Source organism: Coregonus clupeaformis, unplaced genomic scaffold (assembly GCF_020615455.1).
Source record: "Coregonus clupeaformis isolate EN_2021a unplaced genomic scaffold, ASM2061545v1 scaf1098, whole genome shotgun sequence".
NCBI lineage: Eukaryota > Metazoa > Chordata > Actinopteri > Salmoniformes > Salmonidae > Coregonus > Coregonus clupeaformis.
This window is the reverse complement of record NW_025534552.1, coordinates 28,867-48,995: the sequence shown is the minus strand read 5'-3', so window position 1 is coordinate 48,995 and position 20,129 is coordinate 28,867. Positions and strand designations below refer to the sequence as shown.

At 38.1% G+C, this 20,129-nt stretch overlaps 7 non-coding genes and 9 pseudogenes across 7 annotated transcripts; 6 read left to right on the top strand and 10 right to left on the bottom strand.

Annotated features, from left to right (window-relative positions):
- Nucleotides 1-2,659: 2,659 nt before the first annotated feature.
- LOC123486278 lies at nt 2,660-2,778 on the bottom strand (annotated as a pseudogene).
- Nucleotides 2,779-9,233: 6,455 nt separating this feature from the next.
- On the bottom strand, nt 9,234-9,352 carry LOC123486282. The gene has a single exon (XR_006659321.1). It is a non-coding gene; the product is annotated as a 5S ribosomal RNA (ribosomal RNA).
- A 410-nt stretch (nt 9,353-9,762) lies between these two features.
- LOC123486269 lies at nt 9,763-9,881 on the bottom strand (annotated as a pseudogene).
- A 270-nt stretch (nt 9,882-10,151) lies between these two features.
- On the bottom strand, nt 10,152-10,270 carry LOC123486257. The gene has a single exon (XR_006659311.1). It is a non-coding gene; the product is annotated as a 5S ribosomal RNA (ribosomal RNA).
- Nucleotides 10,271-10,679: 409 nt separating this feature from the next.
- On the bottom strand, nt 10,680-10,798 carry LOC123486267 (annotated as a pseudogene).
- Nucleotides 10,799-11,207: 409 nt separating this feature from the next.
- On the bottom strand, nt 11,208-11,326 carry LOC123486268. The gene has a single exon (XR_006659319.1). It is a non-coding gene; the product is annotated as a 5S ribosomal RNA (ribosomal RNA).
- An 824-nt stretch (nt 11,327-12,150) lies between these two features.
- On the bottom strand, nt 12,151-12,269 carry LOC123486279. The gene has a single exon (XR_006659320.1). It is a non-coding gene; the product is annotated as a 5S ribosomal RNA (ribosomal RNA).
- Nucleotides 12,270-12,666: 397 nt separating this feature from the next.
- On the bottom strand, nt 12,667-12,785 carry LOC123486260. The gene has a single exon (XR_006659314.1). It is a non-coding gene; the product is annotated as a 5S ribosomal RNA (ribosomal RNA).
- A 410-nt stretch (nt 12,786-13,195) lies between these two features.
- Nucleotides 13,196-13,314, bottom strand: LOC123486258. Its single transcript, XR_006659312.1, has one exon. It is a non-coding gene; the product is annotated as a 5S ribosomal RNA (ribosomal RNA).
- A 404-nt stretch (nt 13,315-13,718) lies between these two features.
- Nucleotides 13,719-13,837, bottom strand: LOC123486259. Its single transcript, XR_006659313.1, has one exon. It is a non-coding gene; the product is annotated as a 5S ribosomal RNA (ribosomal RNA).
- Nucleotides 13,838-16,172: 2,335 nt separating this feature from the next.
- Nucleotides 16,173-16,291, top strand: LOC123486266 (annotated as a pseudogene).
- Nucleotides 16,292-16,698: 407 nt separating this feature from the next.
- On the top strand, nt 16,699-16,817 carry LOC123486265 (annotated as a pseudogene).
- An 810-nt stretch (nt 16,818-17,627) lies between these two features.
- LOC123486276 lies at nt 17,628-17,746 on the top strand (annotated as a pseudogene).
- Nucleotides 17,747-18,290: 544 nt separating this feature from the next.
- On the top strand, nt 18,291-18,409 carry LOC123486271 (annotated as a pseudogene).
- Nucleotides 18,410-19,009: 600 nt separating this feature from the next.
- LOC123486275 lies at nt 19,010-19,128 on the top strand (annotated as a pseudogene).
- Nucleotides 19,129-19,672: 544 nt separating this feature from the next.
- On the top strand, nt 19,673-19,791 carry LOC123486270 (annotated as a pseudogene).
- Nucleotides 19,792-20,129: the final 338 nt, after the last annotated feature.

Genomic DNA, 20,129 nt, shown 5'->3' with positions numbered 1-20,129 from the left:
TTCTAGCATACCTAATACTCCTGTTTTTTACTTTTCCTTTCACTTCCTCCCACCATAAACACACATTCTCTTTTAACAGTACATTAGACATTTCATCATTAATACATTCAACAATTTCATTTCTATATCCTTCCTCCTTTAACAGACTGGCATTTAAACACCAGACACCTCCCCCTCTCCTCTCCACACCAAAACCCATTTGAAATGACATTACTGCGTGATCACTATATGCTGTAAAGTTATATGACATCTTCTTAACATGCTGCACCAATTCTTGTTTTGCTAGACATAAATCAATTCTGCTTTGTTTTAATTCCTTTAGCACCACCTGCCTTCTAGAAAACACTCTTCTGTTTGGATTTTCAGCCCTCCATATATCTACTAGATTCTCCTCATTCATAAGTTTCCATAATGCATTTCTAGAAGAGTCATATCTGAATCTAGCACAACTAGAGGCATCCATTCTACTACACCTCACATTAAAGTCTCCCATCAATATACAGTTTTCTGAGCACAGTGTTTTTAAGTTGTGAAACATTTCTCTCCTTTCAGATTCAATGTTTGAAGCATAAACATTGATTAAACGAAAAACTACATTTTGCACTTCAAATTCAATTGCAATAAGTCTGCCATCATTGTCAGCATATATTTGTTTTACATTTTGAACCACATCGTTTTTTTATCAAAATAGCCACACCACATGTTTTATCACTTCCATGACTACAAAAATTAAATCAGACCATTTACTCTTAATCTCCTGTATTTTGGAATCTGTCCAATTGGTCTCTTGAAAACACAACATGTCTGCCTTAACAGACACTAAAACCTGCTCAAATTTGCTCATGTTTCTCAAACTGTTACCATTTAGGGATGCGACTGTAATCATTAGTAATGTGTGCAGAGGTATAATCAGAGCAAAACAAGTCCTTTCAAAACCTACTTTTTTCTTTTTTCCAAATCCCATCATCTCCCTAGTTTTCGACAATGACCTCTTATTTTTTGCAAACAACTGATGATCCTCACTATCTATTTCATCCTCCGTCTCCTGATTTGGAGCGGCAGGGAAGCCTTTTGAAAAGTGCGCTTTAACAGTGCCAGTGACTTCAGTGGACCCAGCTCGCTCTTTGGTGTCATTTTTACACACGCTTGAAACTGGCTCAGGCACCTGAGAAGCACCTTGCACCATCTCTACCTGTGTATGTATTTCACCCATCATGTGCTGCTGTTCCACCTTGTCAGCAGCAGAGACCAAAACTGCGTCTCGTGTTTTGCCAGAAGACATTACAGGCTCTTCAGGCATATCTGCCACTGTCTCTGAAGTCACACTCCCCATGTCACTCTCTTTTTCTCCTTCCATAAACACACTCCCCTCCTCTTCCTCAGAAGTGAGGTCCATTGTTTGCAAAAGTAAGTGATCTTTTCCCTTCTTACAGCTACATCTAACTTTCGGTCTGTCACACATTTCACACACATTACCTATGTTCAAACATTCTCTGGCATAATGCCCTTGTTCACTACATTTATGGCAAGTGAATTCTGGACATTCCTTAAGTATGTGCCCCGGCTGAATACATAGTCTACATACCTTCACTTGATTGTCATGGATTACACGAAAATATTCAAATCCCTCGACAGTGTTAAATTTGGTAGAATATGGCAAGGATTGCACATTGTCTGTGAACTTCACCTTGCAAAATCTCGTCCCGTCTACAATGTCTGTTCCTGGCCACATCCTCCTCTTGATTGGCGTGGTCGCCTTCACTTTCCAGCCTCTTAGTTTCTCATATATCTCCCCATCTGTAATGTATGCAGGCAAGTTCAAAAAGGACACCACAAGCTCATCGTTCCCTAGCTCTTTAGCCATGATTTGACAGTTCTTTATCTTTAGCCCGTCCATTAGTCTTTCTTTTCCCTTTACATGAGACATTGTTATTTCATACTTATTTCCGTCTCTCATTCTACATCCAAGTATTGTTCCACAAACTTCCCTTATTCCTCTCAGCAATTCCATCGTTGTTATTTTCCCTTCTCCAATTATTTCCACGTTCACCGTCAGTTCCTTCTCATACTTTCTTTTCTTCAGTTCTTCATTTGAAATTCTGATTTCACTGTTGTCCTTTCTCGTCGTCGTTTGTATTCTTGATGTTGACGCCATGTTGTCCATCCGGTTATTTTAATCAATATCCCCCAAACAGCTCACGCCGATGGGGGATAATAACAAAAAAGTTTCAAAGAAAATCAACTACAATCACACACAAACTTTCAAACTTATAAATTTAAAAAAAACTCCAAACAAACGATATCCTCTCTCAAGCACTCAGACACCTGCCGCTCATCCACTTCCTGAAATTCCAAAAAGGGGTGTATTCAGGCTGGTATGGCCGTAAGCGAGGGAACAACTCTTGGTACACTATATAAAGACATGAACAAAATGTATCAGTGATTCGTATTTCCATGCAACTTAATGAACCGACTAAAAACAAATGCTGAATGTACTGCCTATATTTTGAGGGAAACGCACTGTCTATTATTTATTTTAATCAGGGCAGGGCAGCACATACAAACTGCATTTAGTCCATTAAAAATACAGGATATTATTAGGGTGATAAATAAAAGGCAGTTGTCCCATGACACAAGAGTACTCTCTAGTGGAACAGAAAGCTTACAGCACCTGGTATTCCCATGCAGTCTCCCATCGAAGTACTAACCATGCACGATCCTGCTTAGCTTCCAAGATCAGACGAGATCGGGTGTATTCAGTCTGGTATGGGCGTGAGCGAGTGAACAACTCTTGGTTCACTATATAAAGACATGAACAAAATTTACCAGTGATTCGAATTTCCGTGCAACTTAATGAACCGACTAAAAACAAAGGCTGAATGTACTGCCTATATTTTGAGGGAAACGCACTGTCTATTATTTAAATTGATCAGGGCAGCACATACAAACTGCATTTAGTCCAATAAAAATACATGATATTATTAGGGTGATAAATAAAAGGCAGTTGCTCCATGACACATATATTTTGAGGGAAACGCACTGTCTATTATTTAAATTGATCAGGGCAGGGCAGGGCAGCACATACAAACTGCATTTAGTCCAATAAAAATACATGATATTATTAGGGTGATAAATAAAAGGCAGTTGCTCCATGACACAAGAGCACTCTCTAGTGGAACAAAAAGCTTACAGCACATGGTATTCCCAGGCAGTCTCCCATCCAAGTACTAACCAGGCCCAATCCTGCTTAGCTTCCGAGATCTGACGAGATCTGGTGTATTTTTTTTTTTTTCTCTTTTTATTATCAAAAAATTCAATTTTTTACAATATTTACAGTACAATATTACAATGAACAATACAGCAGACACTATCCTAACATAGGCAGGTGAACAATTCACCCCCTATCAAATCAAAGAACCCAAAGAAATAAAAATACAGAAAAAACTCAGACATGACTAAGACATAACAAAATCCACCCACAAAATAGGCAGATAAAAACCACCCCCTATCAAAAAAATAAACAAAGAAAATATTCAAAATAATTCTTTCAAAAAATAATCTAATATAGACATTAGACATACTCCATTTCAGAAGTTAACCCTAACTCCCCCTCCTCCCTCCTCCATAGACACTAAAGTACTCCCCTTTATAAACATACTTTCAAATTTCTCTAGTTTTGCATTATACATTAAATCCACCTGCTTTCTTAAACCTGCTTTAAAAATTACCCAGACATTCACCTTTTTCCCTTCGAAATGTTTCATATTCCTTCTACAGTAAATTGCATACCTCACAAAACTCAACACAATATTCAACAGGTACACATTCACACCCAAACATTTCCCCATTACTCCAAATAATATTAACCTATCCCATACAAAGCTTTCTAAAAACTCTTTTCTCCAGTGCCTCCACAGTAAAATTTTTACTTCCTTAAAAAAACCTGTCAGACTTGGACATTCAACAAATAAATGCAACAAAGACTCTGGCTTCATCATACACACATCACATTCCCGCCGTACATCGCGGTTTATCTGATGTAAAATAATATTTGTGTATATACGATTATGCCGTATCATAAAATCCATGTTCTCACAATTTCGTTTATTCCCAAACAAAACCAAATTCTCCCACATCAAAGAAACATCCAAATCAATAAACATTTTTTTCCACATCCTCTCAGCCGCAGGCCTCACACACACAGACTTCAACATACACTTGTACAATCTTTTCTGTGTTACTTTTGATAAAACTTGTTTCCCCGATCCTTTACCCACATAGAGACTTGGCAGCACATACAAGTCCTCATATTCCCCCCTCCCCATTTATCACTTTTATCCACTCACCCGGAATGCATAATTTAATTCTTTCATATATCTGCAATACTAATTTTCTCTCCACTGTATCATCAACCTCCCACACAGTATCCAGAATTGCCTGCCCCCTTAAAAACCCCCGGTATAACCTCGTAAAGAAAATCTTTTACCAATATTAACCCAGCCTTCATGAACATTTTGTTGTACAGCACCTTCCCACCACTCTCTATTTTCGGATTCAAAAACACAGGCTGATTAAATATGTTGTCCTTATTTGTACATGTGTACTCAATCTTAGGAAGAAATTCCCCCCATGCCAAGAACACCTCTTTATAGAACTCAGGCAAACCCTCCAACATATCCTTCTTCCATGCCATCAATAATCCACTTTCTTCACAACCCCCCACTTCTGTACAAAAATGTTTAAAAACCTTTTCCATCCATAATCTACCTCCCCATATAAGTATTTTTTGCACAGTTTTTATTCTCATTGCTTTTCTCTTCACATCCAAATCTACCAATTTCAACCCCCCATCCTTTAAATCCGAGATAAGAGTTGCCCTTGCAATCCTAGTCCCCTTCCCCTCCCATAGGAAATCTGTAACCAAACCATTGAATTCTTTTAACACCCATTGTGGCATATCCAACGAACCTAGAACATAGATACATTTGGATGCCACCAATGAATTAATCACCACCACCTTCCCCCTCAAGAACAGTTTTCTTGCCTTCCAATAGGATAGAGTATGTTTTATTTTATTCAAAACCCCAGTCCATGTCTCATCTCTCGTCCCTTCTTTATCCACCCCCAAAACCACCCCTAAAGTCTTTATATAACCTTCAGCCTTTTTGAAAGGGAATCCACAGTCCACTTTTTTCATCTATCCCCACATACATTATTTCAGATTTTTCAACATTAAGTTTTGCCCCTGATGCCTTGCCATATACCTCAAAACACTCCATTACATTCTTCACACTTTCAACATCTATCACAGTACATGTAGTATCATCCGCATATTGCTGTATAACACTCTCCCCCCATCCGGTATCCGTATACCTCGAATTAATTTGTTTGCTTTAATCATTGCTGCAAGCGGCTCCACCGATAAACTATAAAGAGCAGCTGATAACGGACATCCCTGCCTAACAGATCTCTCCAGAGGAAAAGAATCTGTTAAAATCCCATTACATTTTACTCTACTCCTTGCATATCCATTCAGTAGTCTAATCCAACCTATCATTCTTTCACCAAACCCAAATTTCCCAAGTGTACGCAGTAAAAAGGAATGATCAACTCTATCAAAAGCCTTATTTAGATCCAAACTCATCACAAACCCCCATACCTCCCCCATATGCTTTATCACATCCCTTATTGTTCCCACTGTGTCAGAAATATCCCTCCCTGGTACACTATATCCTTGTGTCTCTGCTATTACTCCTCCCATAACTTTTTTAACTCTATTAGCTAAGACCTTGGCTAAGATCTTATAATCACAATTTAAAAGTGTCAACGGTCGATAATTATCCAAATTTTCACGACTCCCTTTATTTTTATACAATATGGTTACAACTCCTGTGGCCAGCGAATCTGGCACCACTTGAGTCTTTTCAATATATTCATACAGTTTTCTTAAAATTGGAGCCAACAAATCTGCAAAAGATTTATAAAATTCCGCAGTTAGGCCATCAGACCCCGGACTCCTATTGCAATTAGCTTCTAATATGGCTTCCTTAATGTTAGTTAGACTCATATCTTCATCACACATGTTTTTTTCTCCTTCTGTTAACTTAGTATCCACTTGTTCAAGCACCTTATCCATACAGGCTTCATTAACCTCTTCTTTTTTAAATAAGCATTCATAATATCTCTCGACCGTATCCAGAATCCCCACCAAATCATTAACCTTTTCCCCTTTATCATTAATTAACTCCGTAATATAAATCTTCTCTTGTCTTCTTTTTTCTAAATTCAAGAAAAATGAAGTACATCTTTCCCCCCTCTATCGCATATTGCACTCTACTCCTTACAATCGCCGCATTGCATTTCTTCTTCTCATATTCATCAAGTGCATCCTTAGCCAGTAAATAATCCTCCACCCCATGACCTTCATCCTTTTCTATACACTCAAGTTCATGTTTAACCTTCTTACGTAATTCCCTTTCCTTCTTTTTCAAAAAATAATTCCTCTTAACAGCATATTTTATAGTCAATTCCTTACATTTGGTTTTCAGCCCCTCCCACCACAACCCCATATTCACCTCCATTAACTGTTGTCTTTTGGCCTTCCCAATACATTCTGATATCATCTCAATATAATTTTCCTCCTCTAGCAAGCTATTATTTAAACACCACAGCCCACCAGATTTAGTATGTATCCTTACTCCACAAGAAAATACCACCGCCGCATGATCACTAAAAGCTGTAAAAACATACTTAATTTCTTTCATAAAATTCCTTAAACCCTCATTTACTAAAACCAGATCTATTCGCGTCTGTTTCAACTCCCCTAAAACCACCTGCCTTCTAGAAATTCCTCTCTTGTTCGGATTCTCCTCCCTCCATATATCAATCAAACTGTTTTCAAACATAATCTTCCTTAAGACCCCCCTAGATACGTCATTTCTAAAAATAGCTCCCCTTTTCATATCTAATCTATTCATTTTTAACATTAAAATCCCCTACTAAAATACAGTTACCCTTGCACCATTTCCCTAATTCTAAAAATAAATTCTTTCGCTCTATCTCATTATTCGGCGCATAAATATTTATAATCCTAAAAACCCTATTCATATATTCAAAATCCAAAATTAAAATCCTCCCATTATTATCATTATATATCTTCTTCACATTTTCTACTACATCCTTCCTTAATAAAATTGCGACCCCACTTGAATTTCCCCTGCCATTGTTAACATAAATAAAATCCCTCCATATTTGTTTTACTTCTAAAACACATGCATTATCCCAGTGCGTCTCTTGAATACATAAAATATCTGAATTCTTCATTTGTACTATTCTATTAAATTTTCCCATTGTTCTCAAACCATTTGCATTTATTGACATTATATTTACCATTCTAATAAATAATAGAATAATAAAATATAATTTCATTATCCTCTACCTGTTATCCAGTTTCTTTCCTCTTCCACCCTTTCTCTCCCCCTCTTCCCCCCGCTTTCCTCTTCCTGTATCCTTCCCTCGTTCTTTCAATCTTTTCTCCATCATCCGTGTCCGATATCTCCTCCAAGTCCATGTTATCCATCCAACTCAATTTCTTGTCACCCTCATCCGTTGTGCTCCCCATTTTCATCTCCGTCTCTGGTATTGTCATCGTTGTGCTCCCCGTGTTCATCTCCGTCTCATGTATAGCCGTCGTTGTCGTTTCTGTTATTGTTCTCAAACTCGAACCCCTCTCCATTTCTTCACCCCCCGAGGTACTTGTTAGTACTGTGCTATCCCCCCAATACCTGTGAGTCCCCCGTACTTCCCCCCAGTCCACTCCCCCTCCTCCTGAAAACTCCCTCTTCTTATTTCTGAGTCCATACTACTCCCAATTTCATTCATCTTCTGGTCCTTCTCCCTTCTTCCTTCCTCCGTCTCTCCACTCTCCACCACGTCCTCTCCTCCATCTTCTTCTCCTTCTTGCGACAATACACCTTCTTCCTCGAATAGTGCTTGACTCCCCTCTTCATCCTTATCCTCTCCACAGTTGCACTCCGCCAATCTCTTTCTGCATCCACCACAGAAATTCCTTTCCCTCTCTCCAACACATTCTCTCACATAGTGTCCTTGCTTGCCACATTTGAAACACTTAAATTCAGGGCAGTCTTTAACTATGTGCCCGGGTTGAATACACAACCGACACACTCTGACCTGTTTGTCATGAAGGACCCTAAAATATTCTGCTCCCTCCAACGTCTCAATTCTTGTAGAGTATGGCAATGATGTCACTTTTTCTGTGAACTTGACTTTGCAATAACGTGTCCCATCAGCCACCTCCGTTCCTGGCCAAACTCTCCTCCTTATCTCCGATACGGCTTCCACTCCCCATCTAATCAGCTTGTCCAGTATCTCACTATCTTCTACATATACTGGGAGATTCATAAAAGACACCACCAATTCCTTCACATTAACGTCTCTCGCCACAATCCTGGTGTCCTTTATCCGTATTCCATCCATTAACCGTTCTTTTCCTTTTCCGTTTCTCATCGTAATTTCATACTTCTTTTCTCCTTTCATTCGGCATCCCACCACCTCTCCACACGCCTCCTTAATTGCTCGTAGTAGTTCCATTGTCGTCACTTTGTCATCTCCTTCCAACTCAATTGCCACCGTGTATTCTTTGCCATATTTCCTTCCTTCTTTATCTTCATTTTTCTTCCGTTTCGCCTTTTCGTTGTCTTTGTCCATTCCGTTTGTCATTTCCATGTTGTCCGTCATAGTGCTTCAAAAAAAACCTCTCCCCCAAGCAGCAAAACTGCAAGGGGGGAAAGCTAAAACAAAAAATATATTTCGAAATCCAAATAATTAACAAAAATAGCTCTCTCGAAAAAACTCTTCAGCAAACACTCACTCACAGCTCAAACCTCGCACCTGTCGTCACTTCTCCAATCAGGATGGGTGTATTCAGGCTGGTATAGCCATAAGCGAGAGAACAACTCTTGGTTCACTATATAAAGACATGAACAAAATTTACCAGTGATTCGAATTTCCGTGCAACTTAATGAAACGACTAAAAACAAAGGCTGAATGTACTGCCTATATTTTGAGGGACGCTTTGTCTATTATTTAATTTGACCAGGGCAGGGCAGCACACACAAACTGCATTTAGTCCAATAAAATTACATAATATTATTAGGGTGATATAGAAAAGGCAGTTGCTCCATGACACAAGAGCACTTTCTAGTGGAACAAAAAGCTTACAGCACCTGGTATTCCCAGGAGGTCTCCAATCCAAGTACTAACCAGGCCCAATCCTAATTAGCTTCCGAGATCAGACGAGATCGGGTGTATTCAGGCTGGTATGGCCGTAAGCGAGTAAACAACTCTTGGTACACTATATAAAGACATTAACAAAATTTACCAGTGATTCGAATTTCCGTGCAACTTAATGAACCGACTAAAAACAAAGGCTGAATGTACTGCCTATATTTTGAGGGAAACGCTTTGTCTATTATTTAATTTGACCAGGGCAGGGCAGCACATACAAACTGCATTTAGTCCAATAAAAATACATGATATTATTAGGGTGATAAATAAAAGGCAGTTGCTCCATGACACATATATTTTGAGGGAAACGCACTGTCTATTAATTAAATTCATCAGGACAGGGCAGGGCAGCACATACAAACTGCATTTAGTCCAATAAAATAACATGATATTATTAGGGTGATATATAAAAGGCAGTTGCTCCATGACACAAGAGTACTCTCTAGTGGAACAAAAAGTTTACAGCACCTTGTATTCCCAGGCGGTCTCCCATCCAAGTACTAACCAGGCCCGATCCTGCTCAGCTTCCGAGATCGGACGAGATCAGGAATATTCAGGCTGGTATGGCCGTAAGCGCAGGAGCATCTCTTGGTACACTATATAAAGACATGAACAAAATGTATCAGTGATTCAAATTTCCATGCAACTTAATGAACCAACTAAAAACAAAGGCTGAATGTACTGCCTACATTTTCAGGGAAACGCACTGTCTATTATTTAATTTGATCAGGGCAGGGCAGCACATACAAACTGCATTTAGTCCAATAAAATTAAATGATATTATTATGGTGATAAATAAAAGGCAGTTGCTCCATGACACAAGAGTACTCTATAGTGGAACAAAAAGCTTACAGGACCTGATATTCCCAGGCGGTCTCCCATCCAAGTACTAACCAGGCCCAATCCTGCTTATCTTCCGAGATCAGACGAGATCGGGTGTATTCAGGCTGGTATGGCCGTAAGCAAGTGAACAACTCTTGGTACACTATATAAAGACATTAACAAAATTTACCAGCGATTCGAATTTCCGTGTAACTTAATGAACCGATTAAAAACAAAGGCTGAATGTACTGCCTATATTTTGAGGGAAACGCTTTGTCTATTATTTAAATTGACCAGGGCAGGGCAGCACATACAAACTGTATTTAGTCCAATAAAAATACAGGATATTATTAGGGTGATAAATAAAAGGCAGTTGCTCCATGATACATGTATTTTGAGGGAAACACACTGACTATTATTTAATTTGATCAGGGCAGGGCAGGGCAGCACATACAAACTGCATTTAGTCCAATAAAAAACATGATATTATTAGGGTGATAAATAAAAGGCAGTTGCTCCATGACACAAGAGCACTTTCTAGTGGAACAAAAAGCTTACAGCACCTGGTATTCCCAGGAGTTCTCCAATCCAAGTACTAACCAGGCCCAATAATGCTTAGCTTCCGAGATCAGACGAGATCGGGTGTATTCAGGCTGGTATGGCCGTAAGCGAGTAAACAACTCTTGGTACACTATATAAAGACATTAACAAAATTTTCCAGTGATTCGAATTTCCGTGCAACTTAATGAACCGACTAAAAACAAGGGCTGAATGTACTGCCTATATTTTGAGGGAAACGCTTTGTCTATTATTTAATTTGACCAGGGCAGGGCAGCACATACAAACTGCATTTAGTCCAATAAAAATACATGATATTATTAGGGTGATAAATAAAAGGCAGTTGCTCCATGATACATGTATTTTGAGGGAAACGCACTGACTATTATTTAATTTGATCAGGGCAGGGCAGGGCAGCACATACAAACTGCATTTAGTCCAATAAAATACATGATTTTATTAGGGTGATAAATAAAAGGCAGTTGCTCCATGACACAAGAGCACTCTCTAGTGGAACAAAAAGCTTACAGCACCTGGTATTCCCAGGCGGTCTCCAATCCAAGTACTAACCAGGCCCGATCCTGCTTAGCTTCCGAGATCGGACGAGATCAGGCATATTCAGGATGGTATGGCCGTAAGCGCAGGAAAAACTATTGGTACACTATATAAAGAAATAAACAAAATGTATCAGTGATTCGTATTTCCATGCAACTTAATGAATAGACAAAAAACAAAGGCTGAATGTACTGCCTATATTTTCAGGGAAACGCTTTGTCTATTATTTAATTTGACCAGGGCAGCACATACAAACTGCATTTAGTCCAATAAAAATACATGATATTATTCGGGTGATAAATAACAGGCAGTTGCTCCATGACACATATCTTTAGAGGGAAACGCACTGTCCATTATTTAAATTGATCAGGGCAGGGCAGGGCAGCACATACAAACTGCATTTAGTCCAATAAAAATACATGATATTATTAGGGTGATAAATAAAAGGCAGTTGCTCCATGATACATATATTTTGAGGGAAACGCACTGTCTATTATTTAAATTGATCAGGGCAGGATAGCACATAAAACTGCATTTAGTCCAATAAAAATACATGATATTATTAGGGTGATAAATAAAAGGCAGTTGCTCCATGACACATGTATTTTGAGGGAAACGCACTGACTATTATTTAATTTGATCAGGGCAGGTCAGGGCTGCACATACAAACTGCATTTAGTCCAATAAAAATACATGATATTATTAGGGTGATAAATATAAGGCAGTTGCTCCATGACACATATATTTTGAGGGAAATGCACTGTCTATTATTTAAATTGATCAGGGCAGGGCAGGGCAGGGCAGCACATACAAACTGCATTTAGTCCAATAAAAATACTTGATTTTATTAGGGTTATAAATAAAAGGCAGTTGCTCCATGACACAAGAGTACTCTCTAGTGGAACAAAAAGCTTACAGCACCTGGTATTCCCAGGCGGTGTCCCATCCAAGTACTAACCAGGCACGATCCTGCTTAACTTCCGAGATCAGACGAGATCAGGCATATTCAGGATGGTATGGCCGTAAGCGCAGGAATAACTCTTGGTACACTATTTAAAGACATGAACAAAATGTATCAGCGATTCGTATTTCCATGCAAGTTAATGAACAGACTAAAAACAAAGGCTGAATGTACTGCCTATATTTTCAGGGAAACGCTTTGTCTATTATTTAATTTGACCAGGGCAGGGCAGCACATTCAAACTGCATTTAGTCCAATAAAAATACAGGATATTATTATGGTGATAAATAAAAGGCAGTTGCTCCATGACACAAGTATTTTGAGGGAAACGCACTGACTATTATTTAATTTGATCAGGGCAGGGCAGGGCAGGGCAGCACATACAAACTGCATTTAGTACAATAAAAATACATGATATTATTAGGGTGATAAATAAATAAAGAGTACTCTCTAGTGGAACAAAAAGCTTACAGCACCTGGTATTCCCAGGCGGTCTCCGAACCAAGTACTAACCAGTCCCAATCCTGCTTAGCTTCCGAGATCAGACGAGATCGGGTGTATTCAGGCTGGTATGGCCGTAAGCGAGTTAACAACTCTTGGTACACTATATAAAAACATGAACAAAATTTACCAGTGATTCGAATTTCCGTGCAACTTAATGAACCGACTAAAAACAAAGGCTGAATGTACTGCCTATATTTTGAGGGAAACGCTTTGTCTATTATTTAATTTGACCAGGGCAGTGCAGCACATACAAACTGCATTTAGTCCAATAAAAATACATGATATTATTAGGGTGATAAATAAAAGGCAGTTGCTCCATGACACTTATATTTTGAGGGAAACGCACTGTCTATTATTTAAATTGATCAGGGCGGGGCAGGGCAGCACATACAAACTGCATTTAGTCCAATAAAATTACATGATATTATTAGGGTGATATATAAAAGGCAGTTGCTCCATGACACAAGAGTACTCTCCAGTGGAACAAAAAGCTTACAGCACCTGGTATTCCCAGGCGGTGTCCCATCCAAGTACTAACCAGGCACGATCCTGCTTAACTTTCGAGATCAGACGAGATCAGGCATATTCAGGATGGTATGGCCGTAAGCGCAGGATCAATTCTTGGTACACTATATAAAGAAATGAACAAAATGTATCAGCGATTCGTATTTCCATGCAACTTAATGAACAGACTAAAAACAAAGGCTGAATGTACTGCCTATATTTTCAGGGAAACGCTTTGTCTATTATTTAATTTGACCAGGGCAGGGCAGCACATACAAACTGCATTTAGTCCAATAAAAATACAGGATATTAATATGGTGATAAATAAAAGGCAGTTGCTCCATGACACATGTATTTTGAGGGAAACGCACTGTCTATTATTTAAATTGAGCAGGGCAGGTTAGAACATACAAACTGCATTTAGTCCAATAAAATTACATGATATTATTAGGGTGATAAATAAAAGCAGTTGCTCTATGACACAAGAGTACGCTCTAGTGGAACAAAAAGCTTACAGCACCTGGTATTCCCAGGCGGTCACCCAACCAAGTACTAACCAGGCCCAATCCTGCTTAGCTTCCGAGATCAGACGAGATCGGGTGTATTTAGGCTGGTATGGCCTTAAGGGAGCGAACAACTCTTGGTACACTATATGAAGAAATGAACAAAATTTACCAGTGATTCAAATTTCTGTGCAACTTAATGAACCGACTAAAAACAAAGGCTGAATGTACTGCCTATATTTTGAGGGAAACGCTTTGTCTATTATTTAATTTGACCAGGGTAGGGCAGCACATACAAACTGCATTTAGTCCAATAAAAATACAGGATAATATTATGGTGATAAATAAAAGGCAGTTTCTCCATGACACATGTATTTTGAGGGAAACGCACTGACTATTATTTAATTTGATCAGGGCAGGGCAGGGCAGCACATACAAACTGCATTTATTCCAATAAAATTACATGATATTATTAGGGTGATAAATAAATAAAGAGTACTCTCTAGTGGAACAAAAAGCTTACAGCACCTGGTATTCCCAGGCGGTCTCCGAACCAAGTACTAACCAGGCCCAATCCTGCTTAGCTTCCGAGATCAGACGAGATTTTTTGTAGGAGGAATTATGGTTTTTTTGAAAGGAAGAGGGTGAAGGTGTGGGGTATTTTTATATCACTGTTTAGTAAACACATGGATATGTTGTTTAATTATGGGATGGAAGATTTTGATGAACATTTTGTTGAGGGGTGTGGGTTGATTGCAAAGGTGGATGGTGGAGGAATCACTTATAATTTTTGAAAGAATTATTTTGAATATTTTCTTTGTTTATTTTTATTTGATAGGGGGTTGCTTTTAATCTGCCTATTTTGTGGGTGGAATTTGTTATGTCTTAGTCATGTCTGGGTTTTTTGTATACTAGTTTTTGTTATTTTTATTTCTTTGGGTTCTTTGATTTGATAGGGGGTGAATTGTTCACCTGCCTATGTTAGGCTAGTGTCTTCTGTATTGTTCTTTGTAATATTGTACTGTAAATATTGTAAAAAATTGAATTTTTTGATAATAAAAAAAATAAAAAAAATAAAATAAAAATACGCCCGATCTCGTCAGATCTCGGAAGCTAAGCAGGTTTAGGGCTGGTTAGTACTTGGATGGGGGACCACCTTGGAATACCAGTTGCTGTAAAAGCATGTAAGAAGCTATGACGTGGACTGATAATCTGCGTTATAGGCTGAGATGTGAAGATGTGAAATATGAAGCTATGATATGTAAAAAAAATAAGCTGTGAAGATGTGATGTGAAATATGAAGCTATGATATGGAAAAAAATAAGCTATGAGATGTGAAGATGTGATGTGAAATATGAAGCTATGATATGTAAAAAATAAGCTGTGAAGATGTGATGTGAAATATGAAGCTATGATATGAAAAAATAAGCTGTGAAGCTATGAGATGTGAAGATGTGATGTGAAATATGAAGCTATGATATGTAAAAAAAAAAAAAAAGCTGTAAAAAAGCTATGATGGGTTAATAAAAAAAAAAAAAAAAAAAAATATGTCTGATCTCGGAAGCTAAGCAGGAATGGGCTTGGTTAGTACTTGGATTGGAGAATGCCTGCGAATACCAGGTGCTGTAAGCTTTTTGTTCCACTAGAGAGTACTCTTGTGTCATGGAGCAACTGCCTTTTATTTATCACCCTAATAATATCATGTATTTTATTGGACTAAATGCAGTTTGTATGTGCTGCCCTGCCCTGCCCTGATCAAATTAAATAATAGTCAGTGTGTTTCCCTCAAAATATATGTGTCATGGAGTAACTGCCTTTTATTTATCACCCTAATAATATAATGTAATCTTATTGGACTAAATTCAGTTTGTATGTGCTGCCCTGCCCTGCCCTGATCAATTTAAATAATAGACATTGCGTTTCCCTCAAAATATATGTGTCATGGAGCAACTGCCTTTTATTTATCACCCTAATAATATCATGTATTTTTATTGGACTAAATGCAGTTTGTATGTGCTGCCCTGCCATGCCCTGATCAAATTAAATAATAGTCAGTGTGTTTCCCTCAAAATATATGTGTCATGGAGAACTGCTTTTTATTTATCACCCTAATAATATAATGTAATCTTAATGGACTAAATTCAGTTTGTATGTGCTGCCCTGCCCTGCCCTGATCAATTTAAATAATAGACATTGCGTTTCCCTCAAAATATATGTGTCATGGAGCAACTGCCTTTATTTATCACCCTAATAATATCATGTATTTTTATTGGACTAAATGCAGTTTGTATGTGCTGCCCTGCCCTGGTCAAATTAAATAATAGACAAAGCGTTTCCCTGAAAATATAGGCAGTACATTCAGCCTTTGTTTTTAGTCTGTTCATTAACTTGCATGGAAATACGAATCGCTGATAAATTTTGTTCATGTCTTTAAATAGTGTACCAAGAGTTGTTCCTACGCTTACGGCCATAACATCCTGAGTGTACCTGATCTCGTCTGATCTCGGAAGTTAAGGAGGATCGTGCCTGGTTAGTACTTGGATGGGAGACAGACTGGGAATACCAGGTGCTGTAAGCATTTTGTTCCACTAGAGAGTACTATTGTGTCATGGAGCAACTGCCTTTTATTTATAACCTTAATAATATCATGTATTTTTATTGGGCTAAATGCAGTTTTTATATGCTGCCCTGCCCTGATCAATTTAAATAATAGACATTGCGTTTCCCTCAAAATATATGTGTCAAAGAGCAACTGCCTTTTATTTATCACCCTAATAATATCATGTATTTTTATTGGACTAAATGCAGTTTGTATGTGCTGCCCTGCCCTGGTCAAATTAAATAATAGACAAAGCGTTTCCCTCAAAAAATATAGGCAGTACATTCAGCCTTTGTTTTTAGTCGGTTCATTAAGTTGCACGGAAATTCGAATCACTGGTAAATTTTGTTCATGTTTTTATATAGTGTACCAAGAGTTGTTCACTCGCTTACGGCCATACCAGCCTGAATACGCCCGATCTCGTCAGATCTCGGAAGCTAAGCAGGTTTAGGGCTGGTTAGTACTTGGATGGGGGACCACCTTGGAATACCAGTTGCTGTAAAAGCATGTAAGAAGCTATGACGTGGACTGATAATCTGCGTTATAGGCTGAGATGTGAAGATGTGAAATATGAAGCTATGATATGGAAAAAAATAAGCTGTGAAGCTATGAGATGTGAAGATGTGATGTGAAATATGAAGCTATGATATGTAAAAATAAGCTGTGAAGCTATGAGATGTGAAATATGAAGCTATGATATGTAAAAATAAGCTGTGAAGCTATGTGATGTGAAATATGAAGCTATGATATGTAAAAAAATATAAGCTGTAAAAAAGCTATGATGGGTTAATTCTTTAAAAAAAAAAAAAAAAAAATACACCCGATCTCGTCTGATCTCGGAAGCTAAGCAGGATTGGGCCTGGTTAGGACTTGGATGGGAGACTGCCTGGGAATACCATGTGCTGTAAGCTTTTTGTTCCACTAGAGAGTGCTCTTGTGTCATGGAGCAGCTGCCTTTTATTTATCACCCTAATATTATCATGTATTTTTATTGGACTAAATGCAGTTTTATGTGCTGCCCTGCCCTGATCAATTTAAATAATAGACAGTGCGTTTCCCTCAAAATATATGTATCATGGAGCAACTGCCTTTTATTTATCACCCTAATAATATCCTGTATTTTTATTGGACTAAATGCAGTTTGTATGTCCTGCCCTGCCCTGGTCAAATTAAATAATAGACAAAGCGTTTCCCTGAAAATATAGGCAGTACATTCAGCCTTTGTTTTTAGTCTGTTCATTAACTTGCATGGAAGTACGAATCGCTGATAAATTTTGTTCATGTCTTTAAATAGTGTACCAAGAGTTGTTCCTGCGCTTACGGCCATACCTTCCTGAGTATGCCTTATCTCGTCTGATCTCGGAAGTTAAGCAGGATCGTGCCTGGTTAGTACTTGGATGGGAGACAGACTGGGAATACCAGGTGCTGTAAGCTTTTTGTTCCACTAGAGAGTACTCTTGTGTCATGGAGCAACTGCCTTTTATTTATAACCTTAATAATATCATGTATTTTTATTGGGCTAAATGCAGTTTTTATGTGCTGCCCTGCCCTGATCAATTTAAATAATAGACAGTGCGTTTCCCTCAAAATATATGTATCATGGAGCAACTGCCTTTTATTTATCACCCTAATAATATCATGTATTTTTTTGGACTAAATGCAGTTTCTATGTGCTGCCCTGCCCTGCTCTAATCAATTTAAATAATAGACAGTGCGTTTCCCTCAAAATACATGTGTCATGGAGCAACCGCCTTTTATGTATGACCCTAATAATATCCTGTATTTTTATTGGACTAAATGCAGTTTGTATGTGCTGCCCTTCCCTGTTAAAATTAAATAATAGAAAAAGCGTTTCCCTCAAAATATAGGCAGTACATTCAGCCTTTGTTTTTAGTCGGTTCATTAAGTTGCACGGAAATTCGAAACGCTGGTAAATTTTGTTCATGTCTTTATATAGTGTACCAAGAGTTGTTAACTCGCTTAAGGCCATACCAGCCTGAATACACCCGATCTCGTCAGATCTCGGAAGCTAAGCAGGTTTAGGGCTGGTTAGTACTTGGATGGGGGACCACCTTGGAATACCAGTTGCTGTAAAAGCATGTAAGAAGCTATGACATTGTATGATAATCTGTGTTATAAGCTGAGATGTGAATATATGATGTGAAATATGAAGCTATGATATGTAAAAATAAGCTGTGAAGCTATGATGGGTTATTAGGAGCTGAGATATAAGAAGCTTTGACATGTAGGACTTGGATGGGAGACTGCCTGGGAATACCATGTGCTGTAAGCTTTTTGTTCCACTAGAGAGTGCTCTTGTGTCATGGAGCAGCTGCCTTTTATTTATCACCCTAATATTATCATGTATTTTTATTGGACTAAATGCAGTTTTATGTGCTGCCCTGCCCTGATCAATTTAAATAATAGACAGTGCGTTTCCCTCAAAATATATGTATCATGGAGCAACTGCCTTTTATTTATCACCCTAATAATATCCTGTATTTTTATTGGACTAAATGCAGTTTGTATGTCCTGCCCTGCCCTGGTCAAATTAAATAATAGACAAAGCGTTTCCCTGAAAATATAGGCAGTACATTCAGCCTTTGTTTTTAGTCTGTTCATTAACTTGCATGGAAGTACGAATCGCTGATAAATTTTGTTCATGTCTTTAAATAGTGTACCAAGAGTTGTTCCTGCGCTTACGGCCATACCTTCCTGAGTATGCCTTATCTCGTCTGATCTCGGAAGTTAAGCAGGATCGTGCCTGGTTAGTACTTGGATGGGAGACAGACTGGGAATACCAGGTGCTGTAAGCTTTTTGTTCCACTAGAGAGTACTCTTGTGTCATGGAGCAACTGCCTTTTATTTATAACCTTAATAATATCATGTATTTTTATTGGGCTAAATGCAGTTTTTATGTGCTGCCCTGCCCTGATCAATTTAAATAATAGACAGTGCGTTTCCCTCAAAATATATGTATCATGGAGCAACTGCCTTTTATTAATCACCCTAATAATATCATGTATTTTTTTGGACTAAATGCAGTTTCTATGTGCTGCCCTGCCCTGCTCTAATCAATTTAAATAATAGACAGTGCGTTTCCCTCAAAATACATGTGTCATGGAGCAACCGCCTTTTATGTATGACCCTAATAATATCCTGTATTTTTATTGGACTAAATGCAGTTTGTATGTGCTGCCCTTCCCTGTTAAAATTAAATAATAGAAAAAGCGTTTCCCTCAAAATATAGGCAGTACATTCAGCCTTTGTTTTTAGTCGGTTCATTAAGTTGCACGGAAATTCGAAACGCTGGTAAATTTTGTTCATGTCTTTATATAGTGTACCAAGAGTTGTTAACTCGCTTAAGGCCATACCAGCCTGAATACACCCGATCTCGTCAGATCTCGGAAGCTAAGCAGGTTTAGGGCTGGTTAGTACTTGGATGGGGGACCACCTTGGAATACCAGTTGCTGTAAAAGCATGTAAGAAGCTATGACATTGTATGATAATCTGTGTTATAAGCTGAGATGTGAATATATGATGTGAAATATGAAGCTATGATATGTAAAAATAAGCTGTGAAGCTATGATGGGTTATTAGGAGCTGAGATATAAGAAGCTTTGACATGTAATTAAAAAGCTCTGAAGCTATGGTGATTCATAAGAAGCTATGACATTGTATGATAATCTGTGTTATAAGCTGAGATGTGAATATATGATGTGAAATATGAAGCTATGATATGTAAAAAAAAAAATAAGCTGTGAAGCTATGATGGGTTATTAGGAGCTGTGATATAAGAAGCTTTGACATGTAATTA